The 16,476-nt window shown below is 45.7% G+C and overlaps 1 protein-coding gene and 1 long non-coding RNA gene across 9 annotated transcripts in view; both read right to left on the bottom strand.

Moving 5' to 3' along the window:
- Positions 1-8,362, bottom strand: part of FLRT2 (fibronectin leucine rich transmembrane protein 2) — a 100,473-nt gene extending 92,111 nt beyond the window's left edge. For 4 of the 8 annotated variants that reach the window (XR_007412465.1, XR_007412467.1, XR_007412464.1 and 1 more), the window contains exon 1: positions 4,084-4,812. The gene's annotated coding sequence lies outside the window, so the exon portion shown is untranslated. Of the gene's footprint in view, positions 1-4,083; positions 4,813-4,847; positions 4,908-7,648 lie in introns of those variants that run through there. The other 4 variants (XR_007412466.1, XM_025443926.3, XM_035719555.2 and 1 more) reach the window with 4 other exon arrangements.
- Positions 8,363-8,911: 549 nt separating this feature from the next.
- The window catches only part of LOC112657782 (uncharacterized), a 79,313-nt gene continuing 71,748 nt past the window's right edge, over positions 8,912-16,476 (bottom strand). Inside the window, exon 4 of the long non-coding RNA XR_007412461.1 lies at positions 8,912-9,200. This is a non-coding gene — a long non-coding RNA (uncharacterized LOC112657782). The remainder of the gene's footprint in view (positions 9,201-16,476) is intronic.

Below are 16,476 nucleotides of genomic sequence, written 5' to 3'. Positions count from 1 at the left end.
CATTAACTCTTCTGGAATCCTGAATATAGCATGATGAATTTCCCTAAAAAAAGTAGCTACTGTTTAATTTTGAATCACTTCAAAGAGCCTCAGTAGAAGGAATCAAAGAAAACCAAAAAGACCAGTAGATGTAAAATTCGCCAAGAAAAAAAAAAAACATGAAGGTTCTAACGGATTTTGACCATGTACTGAAAATACCACTGATTATTTTGCTAATACAGTGTTTTACTGTTCCATGTGGCTGAAATAAGTCTCTGTATTCATCGGAACACAGGATATTTTTATTACAATATTTGTGTCATAGCTCTTTAAAAGGAAACAGATTTAAAATCTTGAAAAGAATCTCTGTCTTAAAATGGTTCTTGATGTGTAGGTGAGTGCATGTGTTTTACTACAAACAGATACTTAATTGGAGTTCATATTGCTAAAAAGAGTAAAGAGATACAGGCAGTCTTAGTCCTGTCCCCAATACGTAGTTCTAGAAAAAAATACATAATTTTTAAAAAGCCAAGCAATTTGGAAGGTGGGGAAAGGAAAGAAAGTTGGCTGAGGTATTATAATGGTTGTTTAATCATCATCATCATCATCATCATCATCACTGGTCTTTAAAAATGGCTTTTACATAAAACCTTCCCAAGGGAAAAGAAAGAAAACCTCCTAAAAATTCCACATCCCTGAACACCACTACATCAAAAACCATCTGGAAAACGTCAGATAATGGTATCCACCCACCTAAGAAATTCAGTAAACTTTGTCTTCAATTACCGTTTAGAATAATCAACTCAAATTGAAATTTCAATTTGAAAACCCTCAGAAGACAAAGCTGGGATTAGGAATCAGATTTTAAAAGTCTCCTTAAAAGACCATCTGTTTATAGACACCCTTCTCACATCCCACCTCGTCCTTGATCTGTACCATAAGTTCACAGCAGAAGCACAGCTGAATTTAAAGACACACACACACGGCTACTATGAAGTCTAGTTATCACATGTATGTTCTGAGCTTGTCTCACGTTTCCCTTGTTATGTAAGCACTTAGGGGCAATAAAATTTCACTTACATCCAGCAGCATTGTGAGTCTAAAAACATTAGTCTATCTGACTGTACAATCCTTTTCCTGGCAGTGGGTAGCACTGGTATTTTATTTATATTGATCATATTGTCGATGCTCTATGGAATAACCATTTAGTAGCCTATTAGCCTGTAACGTTTTATTACTTGTTGTTAAATATCATTACCCGTACTGAATTCCACATTAGAAAAATCAGGTTTGAAAATCTCAATATTCAGAAAGAACTACAGAGCTGTTGGGGTCCCCCACCCCACCACATAACCTGCAAACTGATGAGAAGAAAGAAAAACAATGAGTATCCACTTCTCACAGATAGAGGTCACTAATGGACTGAATTTGAATCACAGTGGCAGAAACCACAAAGTTATTAAAGTGATCTAGTGAAAAATGAACCTGAAATTAAAGTGAAAATACCTAAAGATGATTATTCAGAAAAGTCTGACCTGAATAGAAATAAAATTGTCACCTTGACCTTTTTTTTAAATCTTCTGAACACTGAGAAAAACCAAGAGCCCCCCCCCCCCCTGCCCTTTGCTGTTTGTCTATTTATTTAATTATTTATTTATTTTTCCTTCAAAAACTGCTGATCACAGAAGCAGCAATTCTTCCTTTTAGGGTACGAGACTGAGGAGTCAAACTAGATCAGATATTCGCACTGAGTCTCTACAGAATAAGGCTTCTGGACATACATACTTGAGCCTTTCTTGAAACCACAGCTTCAAACTGGGAAGATATAAGGTTGCTTCAGGGAGATATGTCTAAATCCTAAATCAAACTCTCCAGCAGGCCAGAATATAAATGTAACGGGCATCAGAGGAGGTTCAAATTAGATCCAGCCGGTCAAAGTCAAACTCGGATAAGATCACATCATCTGAAACCTAGCATATTGGGGAAAAATCATGACTGCCTAGGGGACCTCAAGGCAGCCCAGCATGGTGTCATTTGGGAATCCACTTTCTTCTGTTAAAAGCATCCCCTGGAATTTCTAAAACTGCAGTGAAACTACTGAAGTGTTAAGACATGGGCTTTAAAAAAAAAAAAAAAAAAAGCATTCTTTCCATGCTAGGTTTGTAATAGGTTCTGCTACACAGCTAGCCCAATTCTTTCTACAGTTTCGTGTACCTACTGGCAGAGACATGGAATAATGCTCGAAATTTCATCTTCCAACCTCCTCCACTCAGATATTTGCAACTCAACATGACAGTATGGCGCTACACCGACACCAGCGATTATCACAGAGTCTTAAATGGTTTAACCCTATTCTGTTTGGGGGTTTTGAGCAGGGGAGAAAGAAAAGTTGTATTTGTGGGAGCAATAACATCACAGGGAAATAAACAACTTTTCTTCTATCATGGTGGCCTGTCGATCTTATATATCTGGTGCATATGGTTTAGTGATTAAAAAAAAAAAAGTCCCGTTCTAACACTTTAGACACTGACCTAAAATTTTACATTCATACTGCAACAACCAAATACATCCCTGGACGAATGCCAACCTGCATTCTATTCCCTCAAAATGTTTGGGGGATCCTTTCATTGGAGACTTAGGAAGGTCATATCGCTTAAATCCACAGACAATAGGGGTTCCTATATGGAAGCTAGCCTACATATCAGCTTTTGGCTGGGGGAAGTTAGACATAATAAATTTAGCAATAAGCCTGTGCGAAAGGGGACATGCCCCAAAGCTCCCTGAAACCCTGTGTGATTTAAGAGCCTCCCAGCTGAGTGGGAAGCAATAGCTCCCATTTAGATAGGGCTTTGCATAGCAAATGCAGCATGTGAAGAAATCTAATCAGCACCTTGCACTCCTGCGCGAGCATTTACACGGATTTGTGCCTTGCACTTGATTAGCTTACTGCAAGCTTTACAAGAGATTCCCTCCACCGAAATTAATCAAAAGCTCTTGGAGAAGGCTTTCCATTTACAAGAGAAGTCAAGATGAGCTTCCAGGTGAATAAATAATGATCATAATAATGATGACAGCAGCAGCAAACACTGAGCTGCTCTGAAACTGGGCTGGGGGACAGGGGACGGTGGAGACTTAGGGCTGGAATCTCTCTGTAGCTCTCTGAGGGAAAAGCAGGAGCTATTTTCTTAGTTAGCCTAAGTCAGGCTGCTGTTAGGAAACGTGACCATGTTCTCTCTCCGCTGCTCCTGGCCTCTAGTGCACGCACGCGACCGCTCACTGCCCCACACACACCACGGGTGGAACATCAAGGAACACCTGGCCTCTCTCCGCAACACCTCCAACCACCCCCTAACACACACACACACACACACACACACACACACACACAATCGCTGTAAATCCACGTAGCCCATGGCTAATGCATTTCATCTCATCCTGCAATAAAAAAAAAAAAATGTGACTTCTAAAGTTTTTATTTTATGACGCCAGAAGGTGAAAGGAAGGAGGGAGAAAGGGAAGGCTTCGGATGTCAAAGGGAGGAAAGGTAAAATTTTCCCTTTACTTGAAATTCTCTCTCTCTCTCTTTCACACACACACACACACACACACACACACATTCAGATTTGCTTTCCTGCACCACCTAAACGAGGTGGGCGAGTGGGAGTGAGTTCCTCTCATTTTTAAAAGATGCAAAATAAGGCTGGGGGGGGGGTGAAGGTGAGGAGGTGAGGGTGGGAGTGAGAGAAATCCATGCATCACCCCCCCCTCCCCAAACACACACCCCGAGGAATACTAAAGCCCCTGAATCCACATTCTCCATTTCCAGCGCGCTACAGGAGGAGGCCCCAGCTGGGGCCGAGGGTTCTCCTCCATCCCCAGCGGAGCCCCACCTCCCTGCCCAGCTGCCCGCCGAGAGCAGAGACGCCCCACGTCCCCCTGACCTGCCCGGAGAGCTCTGCGCGCCAGGTGCCCATCCCCGGGATCTCCAACTTCGCCTCCCCCCCACTTTCGCTCGGATCCGGCGAGCGGCTGGAAGGCGCCGCCGAGGCGCGGGAGCTCCGCCGCGGGGCTTGGAAGGGGCGGAGGGTTGGGGGCGCGCGTTACCTGCGGAGATTCTCCAGGTCTCCTCCGGGCCCCGCTGGTCATCCGGCTCAGCGCCGCGTCCTCCCCCAGATCCAAACTTTTGCCGGGTCCTCCGGGTGGCGGCGGCGGCGACGGTGGCGGCTGCCGGAGCCCGGGCTGCTCGCCCGCAGCGTCGAGGCGCGGGGGTGCGGAGGCCGGAGCCTCAGGGCGGCCGGAGCCCCTGCGCCCCGCTCGCCCAGCTCGCTCTCGCCTGTCTCGGCTACGGAGCCGCGGCATCGTCCCCCCCCGTCCTCCGCCACCTCCGCCTCCAGGGCTCGGGCATGCCACTCTCTCGGCTCCGGCCCCGCGGCCCCCGCCCGCCGGCCTCCCCTGCCTCCCCCGCCTCCCCCCTCCGCCTCCGCCTCCGCCGAGCCACGAGTCCCGGGAGCAGCGGAGCGAGCGGGGAAGGCGGCGGAGAGAGAGAAGCCGCAGCGCCGGGGCTCCCCAGGGGCGGAGGACCTCGAGGGGCGGCCGGAGAGGCCGGCGGGCGCGCCTGGGGCGCCTGGAGGCGCTGCGGGGAGCCGGGAGCCCGGAGCCCGGAGCGGGGAGCCCGGAGCGGGGCTGCGCGGGGTGCGCGGGGGCGGGCGCGGGGCTCGCTCCGAGGGCTGCGCCCGCCCGGCGTGGGTCCCGGGGCTGCTCCCACCTCACTGCCGCCGGGGTCGGACGCAGCCGGGCTAATGTAGACGCCGCGGCCCCCACCCCCACCCCCGCCCCCACCCCCGCTGACACCCCCGGGAGATGTTTACAGTAATGAATTCGCGGGATCGCCGGCGCGGCTCCCGCGCTCCTCCTCGCGCTCCGTCCCTCGCGCTCTGGCGCGCTCCCCAACTCGAGCCCTCTTTCTCCGTCCCCCTCCTTCCCTCCCTCCCTCCCTCGCCGAGTCCCTCCCACATTTCTGGTTTAAAGAATGCTTGGGAGGCGCGGCTGCAACCCTAAGCTTTCCAAGAGGCAAAGTCAGACTCTGGTTTTTAACCCTCTCCTCCCCGAGCGGAGTTGCAGAGCGCCTGGGCCGGCGCCGCGGAGGCCACCCCGACCGCGCACCCCCCGCCTCTCCAGCCTGCGCCACCCCCCACCCACCCCCCACCCACCCCCCACTCTTAGGGCCCGCGCCGCCGCCGAGCGCGGAAAGTCGGTTCCCCCTGCCCGCCGCGGCTGTACTTCCAAGCCGCAGCATCTATCACTTAGACCCCCGAGAAATGATCGAAACGTGAATTTAGAGAGTCAAAATACAGCAAGTCTCCCAACCCAAGATGGCGTTATTTTAAATGGAGGCAACCCTGGTGATCTGCGCCCCCCCCCCCCAACACCTCCCCACACACCCTATCACCCGTTAAGTCCCTGATCCCGGACCTTATGAAATAACTTTAATTGGAAAAAGAATCCGAAGTTTAACGTGATTATTTTGAACACCTATTTTCTCCCTTCACTCTGGCTGCTGGAAAAAAAAAAAAGAAAAATAAAAACGTTGGTCAACCCCCCCCCCCCCCCCCCCAAGATTACAACGGACAACTAAATTCAGCCTCAAAGATTCAGGAAACAGACTTGACAGCCAAAGGAGGCTGATTTGTATACAGGCAACGTTTCCACTTCGCAATCTCTTTGCAAAGGTTAAAGAGCAATGTCAGAAAACCAGGTGCACGTCTCTTTCTTGGAAAACATATTTTAAAAGGTTCTGGTTTTCTCCTCTCGTTTCGTTGCCGCGCCTCCTGCCTCCAGTAAGTTGCTGTCATGTTTTAACAAGTCTGCGGAGAGGCTGCGTGTGAACAGAAGAGGGAGAGCGAGCTCGCGCCAAGCTCCAGGCTGCGCCCAGGCGCGCCGTCGGGGAGGCCACGCGAGAAGCAAACGGCGAGCCTCGCACCAGCCCGGGGCCAACTCTCCGGGGACACGCGGCGTTGTCGCCATCCAAGAGTTGGGCAGGGGCGGTGCCCAGCACGGGGCTCTGGAGGATTTCCCCGCCCTCGGTGCAAAGCCTGAGTCACTTGGCACCACTTTCCCAATTGTTTTTATTTCCTTCGCATCCCTGTTGTGTCTACCACCCTCGCGTATTTGAGCGCCTTAGTCGTGTTAAAAACGACTTGGAGAAACGCCCCACATGCCTCCCAAGCACAAGCCACGCACGGATCCACCCAGACGCACGGCCGGGACGCACGCTGGCACACGCTCTCACACGCGCGCGCACACACACACACACACACACACGACCTGGGTTCGTGCCCGCGGGTCGCTGGTCCCGGTGCATTAGGCAAAGTGGCCAGGAAAATGCTTTGATTTACATCTACAGAGCCTCTCCCGTCCCCAAACTCCGTGCGTGACTAACAGATCTCCAGAGGAGGAGGAGGGGGCGCGCGGCGGGAGAAGTTAATTGGACCAGGACAGACGTGGAGTGCCATCTTGCTGGGAGGTTCCAGGAGCGAGGCGCCGGCGACGACAGCCACGGTGGCCTCCACCTCCCCCAGCAGCTGCTGCTGCTGGCCGGAGCCCCACGCGATCCAAGAGTTTCCAGGGCATCCAGGGAGAGTCCAGGCGGCCCCAGTCACCCTCTTCCCCCATACTTAGTTATCCCCGGTTAACACCCCGACCCCGACCGGCAACCTTGATCTCCGGCCCGATTAGAAATGAGAAGTGAGCGCGCTGGTGCTGAAGGCGCGGAGACGCGCCCGGGACTGGTCAGCGCGGCGGAGGGATCTTTCCAGGCGACTCCGGGCCCGCGCGGGGACGGGATGGCAGCTCTGCTCCCGCCCTCCTCGCCGCCACCAGGCCCCCGGCTCTGGGGCGCGGGTGGGCTGGGGGGGTGGGGGCAGGCGCTTTCCGCCCCCTCTCCGCGGCGGGCGCACGCGGCTCCGCGGCCGCAGCCCGACTCCAGCCCCGCGAGCCGCCTGCGCCTCCATCGCCCCCGCGGGCGCGCGGGGAGGGCGCGCGGGCCGGGGCTCAGGGCAGGGCCCCTGAGGACCGGCTAGGGCTGGAGAAAGACTTGGTTTTGGAAAAAGTAGCCCTCTCCCCAACTCGAAGGAAAACGCAAGGGCATCCTCCCGCATCTCCTTAGCCAGGAATCGATCCCGGATTGCGGGCAGGAGGCGGGCTGGTGGCTTTAGGTGCAACCGCTTGATAGTATCGGTGACATTATCGGCAGATGGAGTGAGCGCGGGGGTGGGGGACAGGGGGGTGTCACTCCTAGAAGTTACGGTGTTCATTCTGGGGAAGTGAGAGGCTGAATTCCAGCAAGCTCTAGAAACCCCAGTTTGGGATCCATCCCCCCCGCCCCCCCCCCAAGCCGACTGGCAACAGCGCGTTTTGACCCAGAGCTCAGTTACAAAACTCTTTAGAAGGAAGAGGTGAATTCTACTTGCAGACAGCCCTCCCTGAAGTCCAGCGGAGAGTTAAGCAGCCTATGCTCTTTCTGGAGAAAAGAAAAAGCCAAAACCATCTCGTCCCGATGACCACCTTAAGCTGATTCAAAAAAAAAAAAAAATTGTCTATCTGACCCCAACCGCGTAGCAGCAGCCCCGGCGGTTACTGGAAACGCCCCCTGGCACCCCCGTCCCTTTACCTGGAGGCCGCCGTGTCTCCTCGCAGTGCGTTCATCCGAATCCGACCGGGTCGGGGAGGTGGAAAGGGAAGAAGCTGGCGCGGCAGCAGCGGGGCTCCCGGGGCATGGTATTGTTTTAGGGGTCACCGCCAAGGTCCCTCCTGCCCATCGTTGAGAACCGCCAACCTGATCCCGGGTCTGGGTGGACACGGCGGCGGGCGCAGCTGCTCAGACACCCCGGGCGGAGGCGGCGCAGCGCCTTGGCGCGGAGACGGGGGCCCCGATGGGCTCTGAGCGCTCCTTCTCCCGCGGCCACAACGGGAGATGCCCAGCTCGCCAAGTGACAGCGACAGGTTTCGAACGTACAACTAACTACAAGGTACCCAGCCCCAGACAGGGAGCTGCCTGCCCCCTCCCCCTTGTCTCCCTCCTACCGGGGAGGGAACTAATTTAACCCTGTGCGCGCCCTGCACTCCCCGGCGAAGCGGGAAGCGGCTCGGAAACCGCGAGCGGCGGCTCCCAGGGCGAGCGCTTTGTTCACGTGCGTTTCCAGCGGGCGTGTTGCTGTCTGGGGGCATTCGCGTGGCGAGACGCCAGGGGCAGGCTTCCAGCGCCAGACTCCGGCATGGGAAGGAGCCCTCGCTAGCGTTTCATCCGGACCAGACCCAGCCCTCGAAATCTATTTTTTGCCTCCAGTTACCAGATTTATTGAAGTTGCCAGCAAAGTTGGGTCTTATTCCTTTATTTCTTCCTCTCTCCCGTCCCTCCCTTTCCCCTACCCCCCCCCCTCCCCACCCCGGTATTATTTCCTTTCCTAGCGGTGCTTTGAAGATGTGGAACTCTCGGCTCATTTCTAAATCTAGCTTATAACCGTTCTTTTGCGTGTGCCAGACGGATGGTGGAGGGGACCAGTCCACCCGTGCAAAATTTAGACGAAACCGCAGGGAAAGCTGTCTCCCACCCACTCACCCGGTGTGGGCAGTGGCAATTGACCACAGACTCAGATAAGACCGAGACGCGCCCGGAAGATAGGGAGGGGGCGGGTTATGAGCGAGTTTGAGCTGTGAATGGGGAGATGGGAGAGAGAGAGAGAGAGAAAGCGACTTAGAATGGAATAAACAGGGGGAAACACAGACAAGAATGATGATGCAGAAAATAGATCTGAATCCCAAGACTGAAAAGAGCAGGTCAGCTTTAAGTGCCTAGATTTTGATCGACAATATTCCCCAGCATCTTTGAAAACAGAATGAGTGAATGAATGAATGAATGATGAATGAGTGATTTTTTTAAAAAAAAAATTTTAATGAGCAAGAAAGTGAATGCTCAAGGCTCAGCCTTGGCTCCCCAGATGCTTTGCATTTTGTAAACAGCTTTGTCGAAGTGCTCAGGACTCCCAAGAAGTTAACTGGAGTTGGAGGCGAGTCATCTCCGTAGACGTGGAATGGAAGCTTAGACCAGAGAAACTGACAGCCAGACGCCTCTGCTGTCACCGTCACACCCAAATGAGCCAGAACTTCGCCCACAGTGCAAACTCAGACAATCTTCAACAGATTCTCTTTTTCTCCATCTCCCTCTGGACGAAAGAAAGAAAGAAAGAAAGAAAGAAAGAAAGAAAGAAAGAAAGAAAGAAAAAAGAAAGTCTTTAAAAATCGTTTAGAGGGTAACACGTGGATCTTGCGAAAACTGAGTTATTTTTAAAAGAAAAAAAATGTGTTTCTCCACGGGATAGATGTTCTAAGTTCTCTCTGCAGCATGCACAAGCCAATGGGAATCTGTAATAGCCATTTCCAACGCCTCCACGAGCCAGGCCGGCCCACAGAGGCAGTAGGAACAGTTTCCAGCCGGCCTGGTGCAGAATTTCGTTGTAAATCCTTTTAGTTTGCCAAGGTGGCAGCAAAACATAGGGAGAGCTTGTCAAGCTGCAGAATAAACACTGAAGACCACATTTTAGGACAAATACTCATCTACCTGCTTTTAAATAGTCATCTTCATGTGTGTAAGTGTCCCTGAGTACCCACAGGAGGTTCTTTCTTTGAAATCTTGATCTGAGATGCCATTATCATGATTTCATCTGAAAGAATACGTTTTGGTTTAATAGAAAATGGAACTCTGCACGGGTTTTGCTTTCTGATTTATGCTACCAGAAAGTGAGTGAGATTGAGAAAGTGAGATGAGGTGGCTGCGGATGTACACAATTTGTGTTTTAGATTATTGCTGTCTATAAATTAGAAGGACACACTGTCGTGTGGCTGTGCTCCCTACCCAAGGCTCTTGATGGGATGACTGTAATCAGGACAAGGAAAATTAAGTAGAGAACAATAGCACATCAATCGTATGAACAGAATAACTATAACAATTTTTGTAACCACATGATGGGTAAGTCAGCTTTAGAAATGTGTGATGGCATAGCCCCAGGAAGCAAAAGAGGAGTAAATGTGGTACAGGGGCTCCAGAGTGTAAGAATTTGGCAGATTCACAAAACTGTGATTTTATTTTTATTAAGACACCATCGCTAAGACAAAAGGGTAGAAGAGTAGAGAAATGAAAAGCAAATCTGTGACCTTCAAAAAACGGAACGTCATGAGGCATCTGGATGGCTCAGTCAAGTTGTGTGTCTGACTCTTAATTTCCACTCAGGCCATCATCTCAGGGTCCTGAGAAACGGTCCCCTGTGGGGTTACATGCTCAGTGCAGAGTTTGCTTGAGGTACTCTCTCTCCCTCAGCCCCTGCCCCACTTGTGCATGCTCTCTCTCACATAAATAAATAAATATAAAAATAAATAAATATAAAAATAAATAAATAAATAAATAAATACATACATACATGTATACATATATAAATAAATACCAGAAAGTTAAAAAAAAAAAACAGGAAGTTAGTTCCTTTGTTATTCTTTGGACTTCATTCTTCTATAGAGTTTTCATGTCAGCTGAAACTTGGCTGCCATCTCAAATCTTTTAGGGCCTCCTCTCCATGTTTTTTAAACTCCCCCCATCTATACATGGCATGTACGTTGGCCTGTGTTTCTAATACTGTTTGGAAGTAAAGATAACACAGGATTTGGGTTTGTAAGATCATGGCTTAAGCCCAAGGCCCTGAAAATTTTGATCTTGGGTAAGTTTGGCTCTGAGCCACTGTTTACTCGTTAATAAAATGGGCATAAAAATACCTGTTCTACCAGCCTCATAATATTGTCACATCATGAGTCAGTGCATGGGAAAGTGCTTTAGAAATTTCAGTTGTTATTCAGTTATTGCTAACAATATTATCATTGCATCACACGGTCCCAGCCTTCAAAACATTGGAAAGTTACATCAACCTGAACAGTTTCCCCTAATGCTATCATCTTACATTGCCTTGGAACATTTATCAAAACAAAGAAACCAACATTGCTACGTGGCTATTAGCCAAACTCCAGGCTTTATTGGTATATCATCAGTTTTTCCACTAGTATCCCTCTTCTGATTCAGGATCCCATCTAGGATACCACATTGCCTTTAGTCATCATATCTCCTGTGCTCTGTGATGATTCCTCAATCTTTCCTTGTTTTTAATGACCCTGGGAGTTTTGAAGAATAATGGTCATGTATTTTGTCTTTCCGTTTGGGTTTGTCTGATTTGACTCTAGTTCCGGGCTTGGGGAAAAAATACCAGGGAAGTGGAGTGCTGTTCTCATCTCATCGTGGCAGGTGGTGCATGATATTGGCATGATGTCACTGATGAAAACATCATCACTCTCTAAGGAATTGTGTGCAAGATTTCTCCACTATAAAGTTATCTGTCCTTTTCCATACTCTGTTCTTTGGAAGTGAGTCACTGAGTCCTGCTGACCCTCATGAATTTAGATTTTTAAATGCACAGAATAAGCCCTTAGTGCAACACATTAACAGCCCAAATATTGAACTCACCCAGGAATAATCTCCCAGGAAATTCCTGCTGTATTCTAAAACCTTAGAAAATTGTTCAACTATCTCTTCTTGGCTGTGTATTATGAACCCATCTTGACTACTCCATGCTTACAGTCCCCAAACCCAGTCTCCAAATCCTGTTGACTCTTTTCTGAAATGTCTCCTACCTTTCTAGTTCTCCTTGTCACATCTGATTGGTTTAGAATTCCAACTTTCCTACAAAAAGATGACATCCATGACTTCTGATCCTTTCCTCCTTTTCATCGTTTTCTAATAGTTCGGAGTTCATTTCATTCACCTTCCAAGGTAAAATAGTGATCTACTAGTTTGTCTCTGGATTAGTCTAAGGGTCTCAAATAATTTAGTTGGTCTTGTCTTTCTTTTAGGTAAATATTTGAAGCCTGCATGTTGACTTCATTAATAAGCTTCTGTAGCAACTAGAAACCCAACCTTTCTTCTAAGATGAGAGCCACTGTAAGAAAATCCGCGGTTAACACACTGTGCATAGATGGCTATTCATTTCTCTCATGAGTGTAAAATATTCCTTATGCTTTTTTTTTTCTGTGAGTGTGGTGTGATTTATGTGACTCTGTGACATTGAAATACATCCTCTTCTGGTTTTGAAACATAAGATACAGTTTATCCAACAAACATTTGTAGAAAACACAAAATATGTAGCAGAACCTTGATAAATAAACTTAGTCCCTATTCTATCAAAACTCTCAGTGTAGTAGAGAAACACTGTTAAATAATTTACACTCATTAGGTAAATTAAACACCTTGGATACATGCAAAGCACGTTAGTATCCTAAAACAGATTCTCTACAGAGGGAAAGTCTCTCCCAAGTGATGAGGAGGCTTTCTTGATAATGTACTGATTTTTATAGGGGAATTGTGACATTATTTTTACTTCCAGCCTTCTGCATACAGCAACCCCAGGAACCAACCTGAGACCTCTGTCTCAGGGAAATCTCTTTGGGCCAAGAATTGGAAAATAAGTTAGAAGTAATTGCTTGCATATCCATTTCCCTTAAGCCTTGGTTTCTTTGCCTCTCCATACTGGTTACAAGACGATTATGCGTGAACAAAAACAGAAGGTACACACTGACAGGAAACAAAAGCACGTTAAACCATGGAGATTTCCTCATACATAAACCTGCCATTTGTCAAGCACTTGCTCTCTGTTCCAAAGGGAAGCTGGCAAAAACTCGAAGTGAACATTCTCCAACAGCACTGGGGAAGAGTAAGTGAGGGAAATGCCCTTTTCAAAAAGGGTATATGGTTGATGTAAAGATGTAAGCCACTTTAAGAAGAGATGAAAGATCTACCCAGAGAGTAGATCTTTGGAATCTGGGTGCTACAATTGTAGTACATGTTTCTGAGCCTGACTATAGTTCTGATGAAGAAGGAAGTGCCATTTAATTTGAAAAAACATACTTAATTGAGTATAAAATATTCCGAATTAGAATATATATCTAATACATATAATAAATATATATAATTTCCCACTATATTACATACGTACATATGCACAAACATTTATGTATATATGTGTGTGTGTGTGTGTACATATGCAATTCCTACTATCTATTGATATATTAGAGAAATAAAATTGCATTCTTTAAAAGGTCAGAGAGAGTTTTCAAGCCTGAAAACTCTCTTTCATAAGAACAAATACTACATCAGTTTAGCTATGTGTAGTTGCAAAGGGCCTGAAATTGGCCTTGGATGGTGGTACTTCAAGACTCTACACTTTATCAGAGAAATCTCTTAACAGCCCAAGGCCTCAGTTTCTCTTTTATCCAAAAAAGAGAAGCAAAACTACTGCCAGGGTAAATATATAAACAGTAAGTGAAATGGGTTATTTACAAACCGTTATTATTTATCTACTTACTGTGGTTTACAGAACATAATTTCATGTGAGATCTATTTTACTCTGTATAATCTTAAGACATGGGTTTTATTTGTGTTGCCATTCCTGGTTTTTCTGGTAACTTGCTGTACACAGAGTTTCAGAGCCTCAAAGATACAGAGTTGCTTCGTTCTTGCAAAGTTTCAGGTGTCAACCCTTCAACCAAGTTTTGAACTAGCTAAACAATAAATGTCCCCAACACAGGGAATTCTTAGATCTCTTCTCACTGTATCATTGAAAATCTCGTATAAATTCCTATTGGCCAATTTTGTTCTGTAGTTCCTCCACTTAGCTACTAGAAGCAACTAAAGTTTTCCAAGTGATTCTTTTATTGCGTTTTTTTAATTTAATTTAATTTTATTTTATTTTATTGTTAGATTATTTTCATGCTTGAATTTTCTGGATCTAGTCATCTCATTTGCTTACTCGGTTAGAACAACCTGGATTTCATGTTTTCCCTCTCTCCACTTGAAACATTTTTTAAAAATTAAGTTGTCTTTAAAACTTAATAGTAAAAATTCTAGAGAGGTAGCTTCTCATAGGTAATGTCTCTTCCTCTGTCTTTGTCTTACCTTCAAAAGTTTCTATTAGTACCATACTTTGTTGACACATTACAAAGTCATATGCTATGAGTTAAGTGAGCTTATTTGCATTTGATTTCTACTCTTTATCAATAGTGAAAGGGCGTACATTAAATTATTCTTCCTAAACACTGAAAGGCCGTTGTTGATCACAGTCTGGTTTCTAGGTTGACAAAGGCCATGACATTCCTTTCTCTGAAGAAGGCATCAAAAGCTTGATTTTCAAAGGCTTTCCCACTTTCCTTGATGTTTTGAAGAGGTAGCTAATGAATCTCAAACATAATATAAAACCATGAAAATATCGGAATCATTCTGTTCTTGGGTTATGTATTTATTTTTATTTCTAGGGATTCTGCTGCAGTTTGGAGTTTACATAGTATAGTTTCCTCTTCCTTTTACTTTAATGCTTTATAAATGGAATCATGTTAGATTATTAAGTGTAACAGATACAAGAATATGGGTTACAGATCAGAGTTAGTAGAAAGACAAGAACTTAACCTTCAGAATACCTCTATTTGTAGAGTGGTTTGTCCCTTAGACCATTCCCAAATGGATAACTGTATCTGAGAGCTTCCTATCCTCCACCCACATGTCCAGGTCACCCACATGTCCAGGTCACAAAAGCAGTGAACCAGCTAGTAGTATATGCCAAATTTCCAGAAACCTGTCCAGAAGTTAGCCACTAACTGGCTGTCCATTTTATTCCCTCATTAGCAGGAAATATTTTTTTCTTATCATTATGGATAAAACCAAAGTTAATTATATTTACTTCTAAATCTCTATAAATTAAGACAGTTTCCTCAAAAGATCGTGTTTTTCCCATCTCTATCCTAAGCAGCCAGACTTAAAAATTACAGAAGTAAGCCTGTGAAAGCTAAGGAAGCCTCAACATCATTAGGGAAACAAAACCACAGTGAAACCAGTTCACTCCTGCTAGAATGGGTATAATAAAAAAGACCGAAGAAAATACCAGTCTTGGTAAAAAAGCAGAGAAATTGGAATCCACATACATTAATGCTGGCATCAAAAAATAGTTCAGCCACTTTGGTATGAAGATTTCTTAAAAAGTTAAACATAAATTTACCCTATAACCCAGAAATTACACTCTCAGGTATATCTACCCAAGAAAATGGGAACATACGTCCACACAAACACTTCTACATGAATGCTCTTAGCAGTATTTTTCATTTGGAAACAGCCTAAGTGTCTATCAGCTGCTGAATGTGTAGATAAACTGTGGTGTATTCATGCAATGGACTACTATTTGAACAAAACAGGGATTCATGGTAAAGCATGGGTGAACCTCAAAATGATTTTGCTCCATAAAAAAAAAAGCCAAGCTCGAGAGATCACATATTGCATGACTTAATTTATAGAATCTTAAGGAAAAGCAAAGTTTTTGAAGACAGCAAATCAGTAGCTGCCAGGAGAAGAAAGATCAGAGATGTGCATAAGAGATCATAATGCAGTGATTAAAATGTTTTAAAACTGATTCATGGTGATGTATGCATAACATGGCAAATTTACCAAAAATAAGAATTAAATTTTACACTCAAAAGGAGTGAATTATATGATATGCAAAATGTATCTAAATAAAATTATTTTTAGAAGCTAAGAGGATTATTAGCATCTATGAATATTTAATATTGGTAATATTCTTGCTAGATCCTCTTCATTATCAATAAATAGACTTGAAGTATCTTAAGACTAATAAATAAAGAATATAGAGAGTAGTAGAAATAATAACTAATATATGAGTCTAAACATTCTTCATATTATCTACTCCTTCAAAAGAGCAGATCATTTGCAATCTGATTAAATCCACCCAAGCGATCTGTAAAAATTCAAAAGTAAAATAAACAGAATACAGGGGACCTATCCTTTCCACTCCATTTTCTAAGAAAAAAGAAAGTAATATCTAAAAAATGTCCATGAATCAATGAGGGAAAACAAATTGTCTGCTTTTGTATTAAGTTCTCTGCTCACCAGACTCCTCTGCCAAAAAAGATTCTTCTATTTTTACAACACATGGTACATTTGTTTACTATGGCTCAAGGAAACATAATGTTTTACTAATAAAAATCTATTTGTGATAATAAAATGATCAATTATTTTAATATATCCTTTGAACAGTTTCATTCCTTTAGATACTCATCAATCAGGAATCTTCTTTCTTTCTGTCCAGTTAGGGCAATATAATTATCATTTTGTGATGATGTCACATTTTTCTTTTTTTCTGGCAAAACAAGAAAGCGTTAAGACAGATGGGTTAAGAAGAAAGTCAGACACAGTATCAGTTGCCAAAGGAAAAAAAATAAAGACAACATCTTGTCCATCAAGGAGCTCAGATCAAGAGTCTTTCTTTTCTCAAACGATGACAGCTCCAGAGCTATGAGCAACCAGAAAATAAATAAAGCAAAACCACCAAAGGTGTTTCTCCATGGTTT

Source organism: Canis lupus, chromosome 8, assembly GCF_003254725.2.
Source record: "Canis lupus dingo isolate Sandy chromosome 8, ASM325472v2, whole genome shotgun sequence".
Classification (NCBI taxonomy): Eukaryota; Metazoa; Chordata; class Mammalia; order Carnivora; family Canidae; genus Canis; species Canis lupus.
Note: the sequence above shows the minus strand (reverse complement) of the source record. Positions and strands in the feature narration are given on the sequence as shown.